Source organism: Enhydra lutris, unplaced genomic scaffold, assembly GCF_002288905.1.
Source record: "Enhydra lutris kenyoni isolate GAN:26980312 unplaced genomic scaffold, ASM228890v2 scaffoldscaffold8, whole genome shotgun sequence".
In the NCBI taxonomy this organism is placed as follows: Eukaryota; Metazoa; Chordata; class Mammalia; order Carnivora; family Mustelidae; genus Enhydra; species Enhydra lutris.
Genome location: NW_019154092.1, coordinates 20,708,312 through 20,722,862, shown reverse-complemented (window position 1 = coordinate 20,722,862; position 14,551 = coordinate 20,708,312). Strand labels below are relative to the sequence as shown.

At 38.2% G+C, this 14,551-nt stretch overlaps 1 pseudogene across 1 annotated transcript; it reads left to right on the top strand.

The window, feature by feature from the left end:
• The first annotated feature begins 7,897 nt into the window (after positions 1-7,897).
• LOC111142705 lies at positions 7,898-14,008 on the top strand (annotated as a pseudogene). The gene is made up of 2 exons (XR_002640281.1): positions 7,898-8,046; positions 13,609-14,008. The product of XR_002640281.1 is annotated as a 60S ribosomal protein L22 pseudogene (transcript).
• Positions 14,009-14,551: the final 543 nt, after the last annotated feature.

The window sequence follows — 14,551 nt, the reverse complement described above, 5'->3', positions numbered from 1 at the left end:
GTGACCAGGGACTCATCTGCGTTACCTCACTAGGAGCCTGAGTTAGAATGATCTGCCAAGGGACAAATAAATAACTTCCCTCTAAAGGGGGAACTGGTAGAAAGGGAAGGAGGTAGGGGGAAAAGGGAATGAAGGCGTTTGCAACGAGGAGGTCAGAAATAAGTCTGAAATTAAAATCTTGGAAGGAAGGAGAGTTAAGAACTCATTTAGTTCGTTAATTTCCCTCTCCTTTTTCTACACCCCCAGTCCCCCCAAAGGTAATACTATTAGAATAAAGGAAAATAAAAGCAAAAGACAGTTGATGACGTATTAACAGGTCTAAAGTTGCGGAGCTCCTCTGTTTGGACGAGGGGCTGCTAAGGCTGGTTTCCAGGTTTGCAGTCTTGGCGCTCCGTGTAGCTTGGGGGCATGTCACACAGTCGTGAGAACTTTACCCGAGTGTTGATGCAATATTGTGTCAGTAACTGAGTGATTTGTTTTTCCTCTGGACATTGATTGAAGAAATTCTTATTACATTTTATGGCTTGCTTGGCCTTCGTATGGGAGTCAAGACATAAATTGGACCATAAATTGGCCTCTGTCAGAATCTACATCGGAATGACACCAAATACATGTCATCAGGCTTGTGTTCCGGCCAGCAGCAGGAATCCAGTGGTGCTTGTCATCTTGATCAAATGTTCACCTCACTCCCTTTTCCAGCTCATGCCTCTACTTTGAAGAAAATACAGTAAAGACCCTGGCACATGTGTGGGTTGGGGTCAGCAGTGTTACGCAGCAAAAGGAAAAGAATCCTGGTAGCTTTAATTGATTTGCTCCAAGTTAAGTCTCTGCTGTGAGTATCACACGTAGGATACATATAAATAAAACTGGATGCAAAGAAAGAAATATATATTTATACAAAAAGGACAAGAAGGTATACATAACAGATATATTTATCCCACAAGTAAAGCCAAGACTTGATGATTCATGAGTGGCAGAGATATGGCTGAGTTACAGAGACTTACTCTCCAGCGTGAGATAAATTTGTCATTTCACTTTGTAGCATTACTGACTCTGAGCAGGAAATCAAATATTTTTAAGAGTTGGCTTATGTTATCAATGAACACATGCAACCATGTGAGTTAATTGAAAAATCCAGATTGTTTTACCAAATATACAAATATGTATTTCCATTCTGATGAGCGCAAGGTTTAGTGATTTATAAAAGAAATTTGATAGTCTTTAAATTGGAAAATAAACTTTATGTGTTAATAAATTCATTTCTTAATAATTTTCATCATCTGTAACTACAGTGGGGTCTAGGCTTAATCTAAAATCATCCCCATACCGTATTTAGAAGGTGTCTTTCAAGTCAATAATTCCTAAGAAATATTAAGGCATATTTGCATTGTTGAAAACCTTAATAGAATCATAGCAATAAAAAATGTGAAGATTTTATTATAATATTTATTCCAAAATAAGCTTTAGAAGCAGGTGGTTACCAGATGAGTTCTTTCAGTTTTATAAGCACTGGAGAAATTCCATTCTAATACATTTTGTGTATAGAAAACTATAGGGGACTTGTCCATTTGTTTTACAATACTTACATCAAAACTGGACCAAAACACAACTCACCCCACTGCAAAAACAATTTTGTTTATGTCTATAGATACAAAGATGTTAAATAAAATATTCATCAGAAAAAAAAAACCACAACCAATGAAGATGATTTCATATTAGACACATTTTAAATATAATATACCAAGACCAAATTAAAAAAACATGTGATCAGGGGCACCTGGGTGGCTCAGTGGATTAAAAAACCATGTGATCAGACCAGTGAATATAAAAAGAAATGTGTTTAATTCACCACTGATCGCTGCTTATCTTTTTTAAAAGCCTTAGAAAACAAGTCTAAATAAATACTTTCTTAAAAACAAATGTTGTTTTGATTTGTTAAGTCTATTATTTCTGTTTTGAATGGGTTTATATGTATAAATAATACACAATTCAAAAGATACAAAGGTATAATCATTGAATACATTTCCTTACCTATTTGTCCCATTAATCAGATCTCTTCCCAGACACAATCACTGTTGCTGGTTTCTGGTTAATCTTGTGGAGATATTCTAAGTGCATACAAATAAATACATACATATCATATCTGTTTATTAAACAGTGTCATGCCCAATAATAAAACAGAGATATTCCCAAATTTAGTACAAGAAAAATGTCCATTCCTTTTAATATTTTTTCTGAAATTTCTTTTCTTTTTAAAGATTTTATTTATTTATTTGACAGAGACAGAGATCACAAGCAGGCAGAGAGGTAGGCAGAGACAGAGGGGGAAGCAGGTTCTCTGCTGAGCAGAGAGCCCGATGTGGGACTCGATCTCGGGACCCTGGGATCACGACCCGAGCTGAAGGCAGAGGCTTAACCCACTGAGCCACCCAGGCACCCCTTGAAATTTCTTATTTCTTTACTTTGCAGTCAGATATAAAACAAAATTTTAAATATGTATTTATCAGAAACAGGTAAGTTACCACCTATTTTGCAAATAACATACTAAAACATTTTTAAAAAACCTACAAAATAAACTACCAAATTATTAAAACTACTAAGAATGTTTTATAAGGTATCTGAAATTGGGATAATCACATAAATCTTCTATATAAAAATATAATGGAAAACAGAAATCTCATTCATGATAGAAACCAAAACCAGAAATAGAAATTACTAGCAGCGAAATTAACAAGAAATATGAAACATATAGGTAGAACAGTTTAATCCTTTCCTGGCAACCAAAAAAGAGAGACATAATATCTGGTTAGAAAAAGCTTAAAAGTACACAGCTGTCCATATTTTCCCAAATTAATTTACAAATGTAACAAATTATGGTTAAGATATAAATAGCAAATTTCTCTTTATGACTTAACAAAGTGCTTCTGTAGTTCATCTGAAAAATGAAAGTTAAAACCAGTCAATAAAAAAGTTTTAGAAGTCTATATTCCCGTTAATTTACTGAAATGCATTATAAATCTATATTATCAAAAGCATTAAGGAATAGGTACAAAAATAGGACAGATCAACAGAACAGAATAGAAAGTCTAGAAATAGATCCAAATATTATGAGAAATTGATAGAACAAAAAAGGCGACATTTAAAATATCTTTGGAAGATGGTGGCTCAGTAAGTTATTTTGGGACAAGCGGCTTACCATTTGGAACATATTAAAGTGTGCTCCCTTTTATACATCATAATAAAGTTCCACTCAAATAAACTTCAGATAAACTGTAGGTTTAAACCTCAAAAATTAAACCATAAAACTGTTAGAAGAAAAATAGAATCACTACACACCTAGTAGAATGGCCAAAATCCAGAACACTGACAACATCAAATGATGACAAAGATGGTGCAGCAACAAACTCGTTCCTTGCTGGTGGGAAGGCAAAATGGTCCGCTCTTTGGAAAACAGTGTAGGGGTTTCTTACAACACTAACTGTACTCCTACCACATGATACTCCTATGTTCCTTGGGATCTACCCGTGGAAGTTGAAAACTTATGTCCACACAAAACCCTGCACACGGAGGTTTATAGAAGCTTTATTCATAATTGCTAAAACTTGGAAACAGCCAAGATGTTCATCAGTAGTTGAACAGGTAAAGCAACAGCAGCACATTCAGACAGTGGGTTGTCACTGGAAGAAAGATCTGGAAGAAACTTACACGCATATGACTAAGTGAAAGAAGCCAATTTTTAAAAGCCTGCCTATTGTGTGATTCTAACTATAGGACATTCCTGCAAAATGCAAAACAATGGAGACAGTAAAAAGATCAATAATTGACAGAGTTAGGGGAGAGGGGAAGCATGAAAGGCAGAGCACAGAGAACTTTTTAGGGTAGAGACAATGTTCTGTATGATACCATAAGGATGAATACCTGTTATTATACATTTTTCCAAACTCATAAAATGTCCAACACCAAAAGTAAACTCTAGTGTAAACAATGGACTTTGGTGATAATGACGTATCAAAGTAGGTTCATAGGTTGTAAAAACTGTACCACTCTGGTGGGGATGTTGATAGTCATGGAGACTCTGCACGTGTGGTAGAAATCTCTTCACCTTCCTCTCAGTTTTTTTTTTTTAAACACTTTTTTTTTTAATTTATTTATTTGACAGAGAGAGAGATCACAAGTAGACAGAGAGGCAGGCAGAGAGAGAGGAGGGAAGCAGGCTCCCCGCTGAGCAGAGAGCCCAATGTGGGGCTCGATCCCAGGACCCTGAGATCATGACCTGAGCTGAAGGCAGAGGCTTTAACCTGCTGAGCCACCCAGGTGCCCCGACCTTCCTCTCAGTTTTGCTGTGAACCCAAAGCTTCTTTACAAAAAAAAAAAAAAAAAGTCTTATAAAAAATGAGATCAATATTTATTTAATATTAGTGAAGACAAGGCCTTTCTTTTTTTTTATTTATTTTTTTTTTTTTCAGCATAACAGTATTCATTGTTTTTGCACCACACCCAGTGTTCCATGCAATCCATGCCCTCTCCAATACCCACCACCTGGTTCCCCCAACCTCCCACCCCCCGCCCCTTCAAAACCCTCAGATTGTTTTTCAGAGTCCATAGTCTTTCATGGTTCACCTCCCCTTCCAATTTCCCTCAACTCCCTTTTCCTCTCCATCTCCCCTTGTCCTCCATGCTATTTGTTATGCTCCACAAATAAGTGAAACCATATGATAATTGACTCTCTCTGCTTGACTTATTTCACTCAGCATAATCTCTTCCAGTCCCATCCATGTTGCTACCAAAGTTGTGTATTCATCCTTTCTGATGGAGGCATAATACTCCATAGTGTATATGGGCCACATCTTCCTTATCCATTCATCCGTTGAAGGGCATCTTGGTTCTTTCCACAGTTTGGCGACCATGGCCATTGCTGCTATAAACATTGGGGTACAGATGGCCCTTCTTTTCACTACCTCTGTATCTTTGGGGTAAATATCCAGTAGTGCAATTGCAGGGTCAAGGGAAGCTCTATTTTTAATTTCTTGAGGAATCTCCACACTGTTTTCCAAAGTGGCTGCACCAACTTGCATTCCCACCAACAGTGTAGGAGGGTTCCCCTTTCTCCACATCCTCTCCAACACATGTTGTTTCCTGTCTTGCTAATTTTGGCCATTCTAACTGGTGTAAGGTGGTATCTCAATGTGGTTTTAATTTGAATCTCCCTGATGGCTAGTGATGATGAACATTTTTTCATGCGTCTGATAGCCATTTGTATGTCTTCATTGGAGAAGTGTCTGTTCATATCTTTTGCCCATTTTTTTTATATGATTGTCTGTTTTGTGTGTGTTGAGTTTCAGGTGTTCTTTATAGATCCTGGATATCAACCTTTTGTCTGTACTGTCATTTGCAAATATCTTCTCCCATTCCGTGGGTTGCCTCTTCATTTTCTTGACTGTTTCCTTTGCTGTGCAGAAGCTTTTGATTTTGATGAAGTCCCAAATGTTCATCTTCATTTTTGTTTCCTTGGCCTTTGGAGATATATCTTGAAAGAAGTTGCTGTGGCTGATATCGAAGAGATTACTGCCTATGTTCTCCTCTAGGATTCTGATGGATTCCTGTCTTACGTTGAGGTCTTTTATCCATTTTGAGTTTATCTTTGTGTATGGTGTAAGAGAATGGTCGAGTTTCATTCTTCTGCATATAGCCGTCCAGTTTTCCCAGCACCATTTATTGAAGAGACTGTCTTTTTTCCACTGCATATTTTTTCCTGTTTTGTCGAAGATTATTTGACCATAGAGTTGAGGGTCCATATCTGGGCTCTCTACTCTGTTCCACTGGTCTATGTGTCTGTTTTTATGCCAGTACCATGCTGTCTTGGTGATCACAGCTTTGTAGTAAAGCTTGAAATCAGGTAACGTGATGCCCCCAGTTTTATTTTTGTTTTTCAACATTTCCTTAGCAATTCGGGGTCTCTTCTGATTCCATACAAATTTTAGGATTATTTGCTCCAGCTCTTTGAAAAATACCGGTGGAATTTTGATCGGAATGGCATTAAAAGTATAGATTGCTCTAGGCAGTATAGACATTTTAACAATGTTTATTCTTCCGATCCATGAGCATGGAATGGTCTTCCATCTTTTTGTGTCTTCTTCAAGTTCTTTCATCAGTGTTCTGTAGTTCCTCGAGTACAGTTCCTTTACCTCTTTGGTTAGGTTTATTCCCAGGTATCTTGTGGTTCTTGGTGCTATAGTAAATGGAATCGATTCTCTAATTTCCCTTTCTGTATTTTCATTGTTAGTGTATAAGAAAGCCACTGATTTCTGTACATTGACTTTGTATCCTGCCACGTTACTGAATTGCTGTATGAGTTCTAATAGTTTGGGGGTGGAGTCCTTTGGGTTTTCCATATAAAGAATCATGTCATCTGCGAAGAGAGAGAGTTTGACTTCTTCATTGCCAATTTAGATACCTTTTATTTCTCTTTGTTGTCTGATTGCTGTTGCTAGGACTTCTAATACTATGTTGAACAAGAGTGGTGAGAGTGGGCATCCTAGACAAGGCCTTTCTAAGCATGGCACTAAAAACAGAAACTTATAAGGATCAAAAGATTTTTACAGTATAAAACTGACATTTTCTTTACAATTAAAAAACAAGTGAAAATTTTGGAATATTTTCAATGTCTGTGACAAAGCCTACGAAGTTTTGATAACTTCAGATTTAAAATACCTCTCACAGGGGTACCTGGGTGGCTCTGTGGTTTAAGCCTCTGCCTTCGGCTTGGGTCATGATCCCAGGGTCCTGAGATCAAGCCCCGCATCAGGCTCTCTGCTCAGCAGAGAGCCTGCTTCCCCCCCTGTCTCTGCCTGCCTCTCTGCCTGCTTGTGATCTCTGTCTCTGTCAAATAAATAAATAAAATCTTTAAAAAAAAAACCTCTCACAAATAATTTAGATAAAGAACAAAAAGAACGAAAGTCATGAACAACAAATGACACACGGATGCTGGTATCTAACACCTTTAAATCAAACAAAAACCTACAGTTTGAGGGATACACAGGGGAAGAGGAGCCTGGAAAAGAGAGAGGGAAGAGCAAGGCTGGGACATTAAGAGCAAAATATGAAGAATTTCATGGCGGGGTGGGGGCTGGGGAGTGACTGGGTCCAGTTAAATAATAATCCAAAAATGGCTCTTGGAATTAGTTACTAGAAAGGGACAAAACCTGCTTGGTGATCTGACAGGAGAGAAGGCAAGAAAGTAAAAAGAGTAAATGCAAACTGTTCTTTCAAGATGCTTGGTTGGGGGGGCACCTGGGTGGCTTAGTCAGTTAAGCCTCAGGACTCTTGATCTTGGCTCAAGTCACCATCTCTGGGTCATGAGATCAAGCCCCAGGGCCAACTCTGAGCTCTCCAGGGAGTCTGCTTGGGATTTTTCTCTCTTCTCTCCTTCTGTCCCTCCCCCCACTTGTGTGCGCAGGCACATTCTCTCTCTCAAAAACCAAAAAAAAACCACAAACAAACAAGCAAACAAACAAACAACAACAAGAACAAAAACCCAAAAAAACAAAAACAAAGATGCTTGTTTGGAAGGAAGAGAGAGGGAAGGGCATTTAAGGTTAAGATGGGAGGAATATTTGCTGAGTCAAAAGAACCATGGGAGGGAGAAATTGAAGAAGAAATAGGGCAGAGAAAACAAAACTGACAGAAGTCATTTCATCCAGAACTCTCCTTTCTAAGTGTGAGGAAGGAAGGGGTAAGGGGTGGATAAAGTGAGACTCTTTGTGGGTTTGGGAGCAGGAAGCAAGGTGTTTGTATCCAACATTGTATTTCCAGTAAAATGGGTGATTCTTTGCTAATGGGGTAAAGAGAAGCTGAAGGGCCTGGAATTTAAAGATTTGGGAGGTTTGACAAAGTTGCCATGGAGATTGGAACAGAGCAGTGCGTAAGGAAAAATTATGATTGCCGGGCATCTTTGAATTTATATCACGGGTTAGTAATGACCCCAGACCTCCTTGCCACAGTTCTCTTCAGCAGTGGCTACAATCCTGGGCATATGCACAGGGAAAGGTAAATTGAATTTTCCAGGATGTAGCTAGAAGGATGGCTATAAAAGGACAATGGGATGGAGTAGTGGAGGATACCAGGAGGAGATTGACTGAAGTGATAGATTGTGGAATCTGAGAGGGGGAGGGAAGGAAATGGAAGCAAGGGAAGGTTCACTGGTAAAGAAAAAGCTGACAAGAGGTTCTGGTGAAGTCTTCTCTGAAGATCCATGATCATTGGTCAGTCTTGTGGCCGCTGTTCTCTTCAGTACTGTCATCCCCATACTGCCCGGCACGTCGTTCCTCCACACGGAGTCTCTCACTGCTCCCTACTGGTTTACTGCACCCTCTGAAAACCTGGTGTCACAGTTAACAAATGCCCCCTGTCTCTTCAAACTCTCACTGAACGTCTTCTTTTGCAATGCACCCCCATTCTAATAAAGACTTTTATGATCCAGCATATTAAGAACTAGGGATGGAGACTATTGCGTTTTGGAGGCTCACTTGAAACGTTGCAAACACCAGAGTTCTTTGTGCTGTTCGGTTCAATCTCCTGAAAGCCATCAGGTAGATATAGCAGTAGTGCAGAAGCTGATGGAGTCTCTGCTGAAATCTTCAAACTGAAAAATGGGAACTCATGTTACAGCTTCACTCTCACTTAGCGATTTCTAACAATGAAGAAATTCCAGATGACATCAGGATGGCTGTGATCATGACAAATTTTAGTTCAGGAGAGGGAAGTCTGACTTAAATCAAATTTATACTGCTTTCCTTCCCCTTCTTCCCCCATAGAAAAATCTTTGAGAGTCTCCTTGAACCATTTTTTTCCCCACATTATTGAAGAGATCTTTGAGAATCACTGCTTGGTAGTAGTTAATAAATAGGCTCTATTGACATGGTTCACAGTTCATCTAATTTTCCTAATGAATGAGAAACCTTATGAAGAATTCTTATTAAGCGTGATTGTTCCCCCAAGTTTGCCTCCCCCCATAATCTTTTCTTACTTCAAAGTGTTTCTCTTTGAAACTGTTTTGTTAGGATTCCTTTGGGAATAGCAGAGCTATCAACCAAAACTGTACCACTGATCAAACACAGTTTTCAAAATTAGTCTTCATAGTGATTCATCTGAGTACTTAAAAATTCTCCTAATAGAATGAAGTGATTTTCTAAGTGCTGAATAAGATTTGATCTTCAATTACCTCTACTTCAGAGCTAAGGCTGATTGTTGGAATGCTAGACAGACAGATGGGAATCAGATGACAGGACAGACTGAACAGGTAAATAAGGAGAGGCAAATGATCTACTAATTAGAAACCTCTTACATGAATATATTATATTATAGTTATATTAATATATTATTAAATTAAATAAATACTATTCTTCATATACATAGTATATATATATATATATATTATGTATATGTATATACATACATATACTATGAAACATACATATACTATGAAAAAGATACCTTATTGAAAAAATGACAAATTTCAGGGTTATTATTACTACTATTACTAATAACTACCATTGTAACTAATAACTAATAACTAGTAACATTGTTACTAATAACTACCACTTACCCAACTTCGATTGGGTTATAAACTGTGTTAAATAAATACTTTACATATAAGATCCCATTAAATTTTTACAACAATCCTATGGGATAAGTATTGTTAGAAAGTTAAAGAAAATGTGGTTAAGAGAGAATAGTTCATCTCCCATAGCAAATAAGTGGCAGAAGGGAGATTTAAGCCCAAATTTTTCTGGCTCCAAGCTCTTACTCTTAACCTTGTTCCTGCTCATGGAAACAAACAAACTGAAGGTATTCACTAGTCAAGGTGAATTTAAGGTATGGTGTTAACAAAAGGGAGTCAAGATGAGAAGGATGAAACCCAGATCTACATTCATGCAGTAGAAAGAGAATGGAAGTGAGTTCTAGGTCCAAGTTTCCAAATTTCAGTACACAGAGCAATCCCCTAGGAAAGTTTTAAAATGCGAATTCCAGAATATCTTTCTGCCTCCCAAAAGTGTTATTTAGGGGCACCTGGGTGGCTCAGTGGGTTAAATAAAGCCTCTGCCTTCAGCTCAGGTCATGATCCCAGGGTCCTGGGATCAAGCCCTGCATCGGGCTTCCTGCTTGGTGGGGAGCCTGCTTCCTCCTCTCTCTCTCTACCAGCCTACTTGTGATCTCTGTCTGTCAAATAAATAATAAAAATCTTTTTTTAAAAAAGTGTTATTTAGTATGTCCCAGAACCTGCACCTTGAAAAAATACACAAGGTGCTTTTGATTCCATGGACCATTCCATGAGAAACATAGCTGTAAGCTATGGACCAGAGTGAAGAGACTCTGCAAACCCAGAGTTAAAGAGCTGATGAGCCAATGAACTGGTTTCAAAGCTTACTCTCCTAATAATATGTTGGGACAAAGAATGGTTAAAACCAGACAAAAGTTCATTTCTCTAGAGATCAAAAGAGAAACCAAAGACAAAGACTTATCCCAGTCCTGGAATTAGGAAATGACAAAGGTCAGCTGAAAGAACTGTAATGCCAAAGTTCAGAATTTAAGGAAAACTTACCTCAGTCATGTAGAATTATTGTCATATGTATAATTGTAATACATATATATAAATGTATAATTCATATAATTGTAATTTGATGCACTAGACTTATCTCTTCTCTTTTCTGGTTAATATCAGAAAGGGTGGAAGAAGCAAGGATGGGCAAATCTTTAACATAGAAATCACCATGTATCCTTTTCTTTTTTAAACCTGTGATATAGTCACTCAATCAAAATTTACTGAATATCAACTGTATCCTAGGGTCTGTGATAGGACTGAGACATAAATAGAAAATTAGATAGCCCTCTCCTCAAAGAGTTGAGAGTTCTAGGGGAGAAAATGTTTAGAAATATTTAAAACCTGATGTGATAATTGCTATATGTGCTTTGGATGCAGAGAAAGGGAGAGATTAACTTCCTCAGGAGATTAGGAAATATTTCCCTTGAGCTAAATCTGGAAGAATAAAGGTAGTCATGGGATATGAGGCTGCTGGTTATGGGCTAGAGACTGAAAAACTTTAGTGGACTCTCCTATGGCCTAAGGTTCATTAACGTAGAATCCCTCGGAGCTGAACATTTTCTTGGATGGTTTCAGACCATTGTGAGTCACCTGAAATTTAATGTAAACTTTGGTACTTATAGTTTTCTGGTAAGTTCGTATGTATTGTCAGACTTCCAAAAGATCCTTGATCCAAAAAGGTTAAAAAATAAAGCTATAAATAAAGGGAAAACAACGGAGATCTTTGAGCCAAGTAATGATGTCCAATTTGCCTTTTAGAAATACAACTTTGGATATAAGATGTAGAATAGATGGAGGGAAAGGCCTTGGAAGGGACACTTCTGAGGGGATTGTTGAGGGGATATAAATGGGAAAAGAAAAGAACTTGCACTCAAGTAGTAGCAGTGGAGATGGAAAGGAAGAAATGGACTTGAGAGCCGTGCTTATGGTCTTGGGACTAATTGAATATAATGCATGCTGGAGAGGGGGTCAAGGATGAGTTCCGTATCTCTTGTCTTCATGGCGGGGTGGAAAGTTGTTTGGTCAAAGACAGAGTCCAAGCTTCATTCACCAGACATTGCCAAATACTGAATTCATTTTGTTCTAAAACTTTGTTGTGGAGCAAGTCAACATTGATGTAAGATGAAGATGAGAATGAAGCAGAGTAGGACAAGGAAAAGAAGGAGAGGAGGAGAAGAAGAGGAGAGTGAGGAGAAAATATCCTCTCCTCTCAAGTCATTTTTGAGGGAGAGTCAGATCATATAGGATCCTATTGGCCATTATAAAACAGGCCTTTATTCTAGGTGAAATTTGGAGCCACTGCAGGTTTTCAACAAGGGATGACCATAATCTGACTTACATTTTACAAGCATCACTCTGACTTCTCTTTATAGAATAAACTGTAGATGAATGGGGTTGGAAGCAAAGAAACCAACTGTGAGATGATTATAATAATTCAGATGAGACAGAATGGTGGTCAGAACTAGGCAGGCTTCATAGGGGTGCTAGGGGAAGGGGTCAAAGTCTGAAAAATATTTGAAGAGGGAACTAACAGAATTTGACAACAGATTGGACTGGGGTAAAAGAAAGAGTCAAGGAAGACTTAGGGGATTGGTCTGAACAGCTGGGCTAATGGAGGTGCCATTAACTGCTAAGTGGAAGGCTGTGGAAGGGTTATGACTAGGGAAAGACCTGTGCAATTTGGGGGTGTTAAGTGTGAGATATCTATACGGCATCAAAGTGGAGTCGTCAGGAAGGTAATTGGATATATGAGCTTAGTATTCATGAAAGAGATTTGGACTAAAGATACAAATTTGAGACTTTGTCAACATGATAATTGTTATTCAAAACCATAAGACAGTTGAGCCCAATAAAGATCTGAGTGTAAGTAAAGAAGAGAAGATGAAAGACTGAGGTACTTTTGTTGGGGAAGGAGTTGGGGGGAAGAGTAGGAACCATTCTTCCACTATTTCTCTTATTTATATATTTTTCCAACAATTTTTATCAGTGTGGTACCTAAGAGCAAGAGCATTAGCATAAGAGAGCCTAAGTTTAACCCCTATACCCATCACCTATTCATACCTGTGTGAATTTGGTCAAATTGTTTTATCCTCAGTGCTTGTTTTCTCATTTTTTAAAATGGAAATTATAAAGTACCTAATTCATAGATTTTTCATGTGATTATATGATGCAGTACATATTTAAGGTATACAGAATGGTGCTTGGCACATAGTAAACACTCCATAAATGATAACTGGTATTATTATCATTATTTTGCTGTTTTCTGTCCCCTGGGATGGAACCAGGGAATATCCATGCTTTGAACTAGAGTCCTAGCAATACTTATGTAAAGAATCACAAAGAATATGAGCACTTGGAGGCCGAAATTCAATCTAAGACCTAGTGTAGATGATGGGGTTATCCTCCAGAACCCTCACTCAACTTCTCCATCCCTGAACCTGGGATCATGACCTGAGCCGAAGGCAGAGGCTTTAACCCACTGAGCCACCCAGGTGCTCCTATTAAACTCATTTTAACTGTTATATTTTAACTGTTATATTTTTTCATTATCAAGAACTCTTACTTTCTGATAATTCCTTTTTATAAAGTTCTGTTTTACTTTCTATGTAATAATTTCATTCTTCAAAGCCTGTGGTCTTAGCTATTAATTGTGTGTTGGTGTGAGTGTGTGGGTAGATATGTGTATACACACGTGTATACTGGTATGTGTATATATATGTGAGCCCACACATATATTTTTACGTTTGCTCATACTCCCAGCGTTGCCTCTCTTCCTTCTAAGGCCATTTGAATCTTCTTTGGCCTGTCTTTTATGAAAAAGGCAAATCCCTGGTGATCCTTGACTAAAACCTAAAAATGTGATTGGAAACTCCAAGGGTGAGGATAGGACTTGTCTTCTGGTGAATTTTATTGTAAAGTGACAACATGAGGCCTGTGTGATGACATGTTGAGGAATTGATGTGGGTATTCTACTTATAGTTTGTGTTTTTTGTGGTGTGTGTGTTTAGGGGAACATTTCTGAAGTTTACCCTTGATTGTACCCACCCTGTAGAAGATGGAATCATGGATGCCGCCAATTTTGAGCAGTTTCTTCAGGAGAGAATCAAAGTGAATGGAAAAGCTGGAAATCTCGGTGGCGGGGTGGTAACCATTGAAAGGAGCAAAAGCAAGATCACTGTAACTTCCGAGGTGCCTTTTTCCAAAAGGTATTTGAAATATCTGACCAAAAAGTACTTGAAGAAGAATAACCTCCGTGACTGGCTGCGCGTGGTGGCCAACAGCAAGGAGAGCTACGAGCTACGCTACTTCCAGATCAACCAGGACGAGGAGGAGGAGGAGGACGAGGATTAGAAGTCCTGTGTCTGGGATATTTTGTATAATCTTTAAATAAAATCTAGGAATCACAAAAAAAAAAAAAAAAAGCCTTCTTTGTCAGGCTTCCCCTCCTCTCCCCTGTTCATCATGAGCCATAGCCCTTGATGCCAGAGGACTGGTTTGTTGTAACCTTGAAGAAAGGTTTTTTGGTTTTTGTTTTTGCTGTTGTTTTGTTTTACTAAGGGCTCACTTTGTAAATGCTGAGTGTATCCTGCCGATCCTTGATGGCAATTTAAAACACAAAGCCTCAAAATCAGAACTAGATAATCCCTGTCAGTCACTGATTGAGACCCAACCTTCAGAGTCTACCAACGGGGGTCTATGTGCCTCCTAATGGCCTCTTCTTGGCATAAATCTGGGAAGAACAGAAGAATTGGAATTTCTTTGTGAGACACAAGAGGCAAAAACCTTATAAAAAGTTTCATAACTTTACATTGTGTGTAAAATGCAGCTATTCTTGGGCTTCCTCATAAAAATAATATATGCACATAAATTAAAAATAAATGATGACAAGGAAAGAAATATTGGAAAAATATAATTAAAAAATACTGTATCAGCTGACAGATGAGTTGGCTA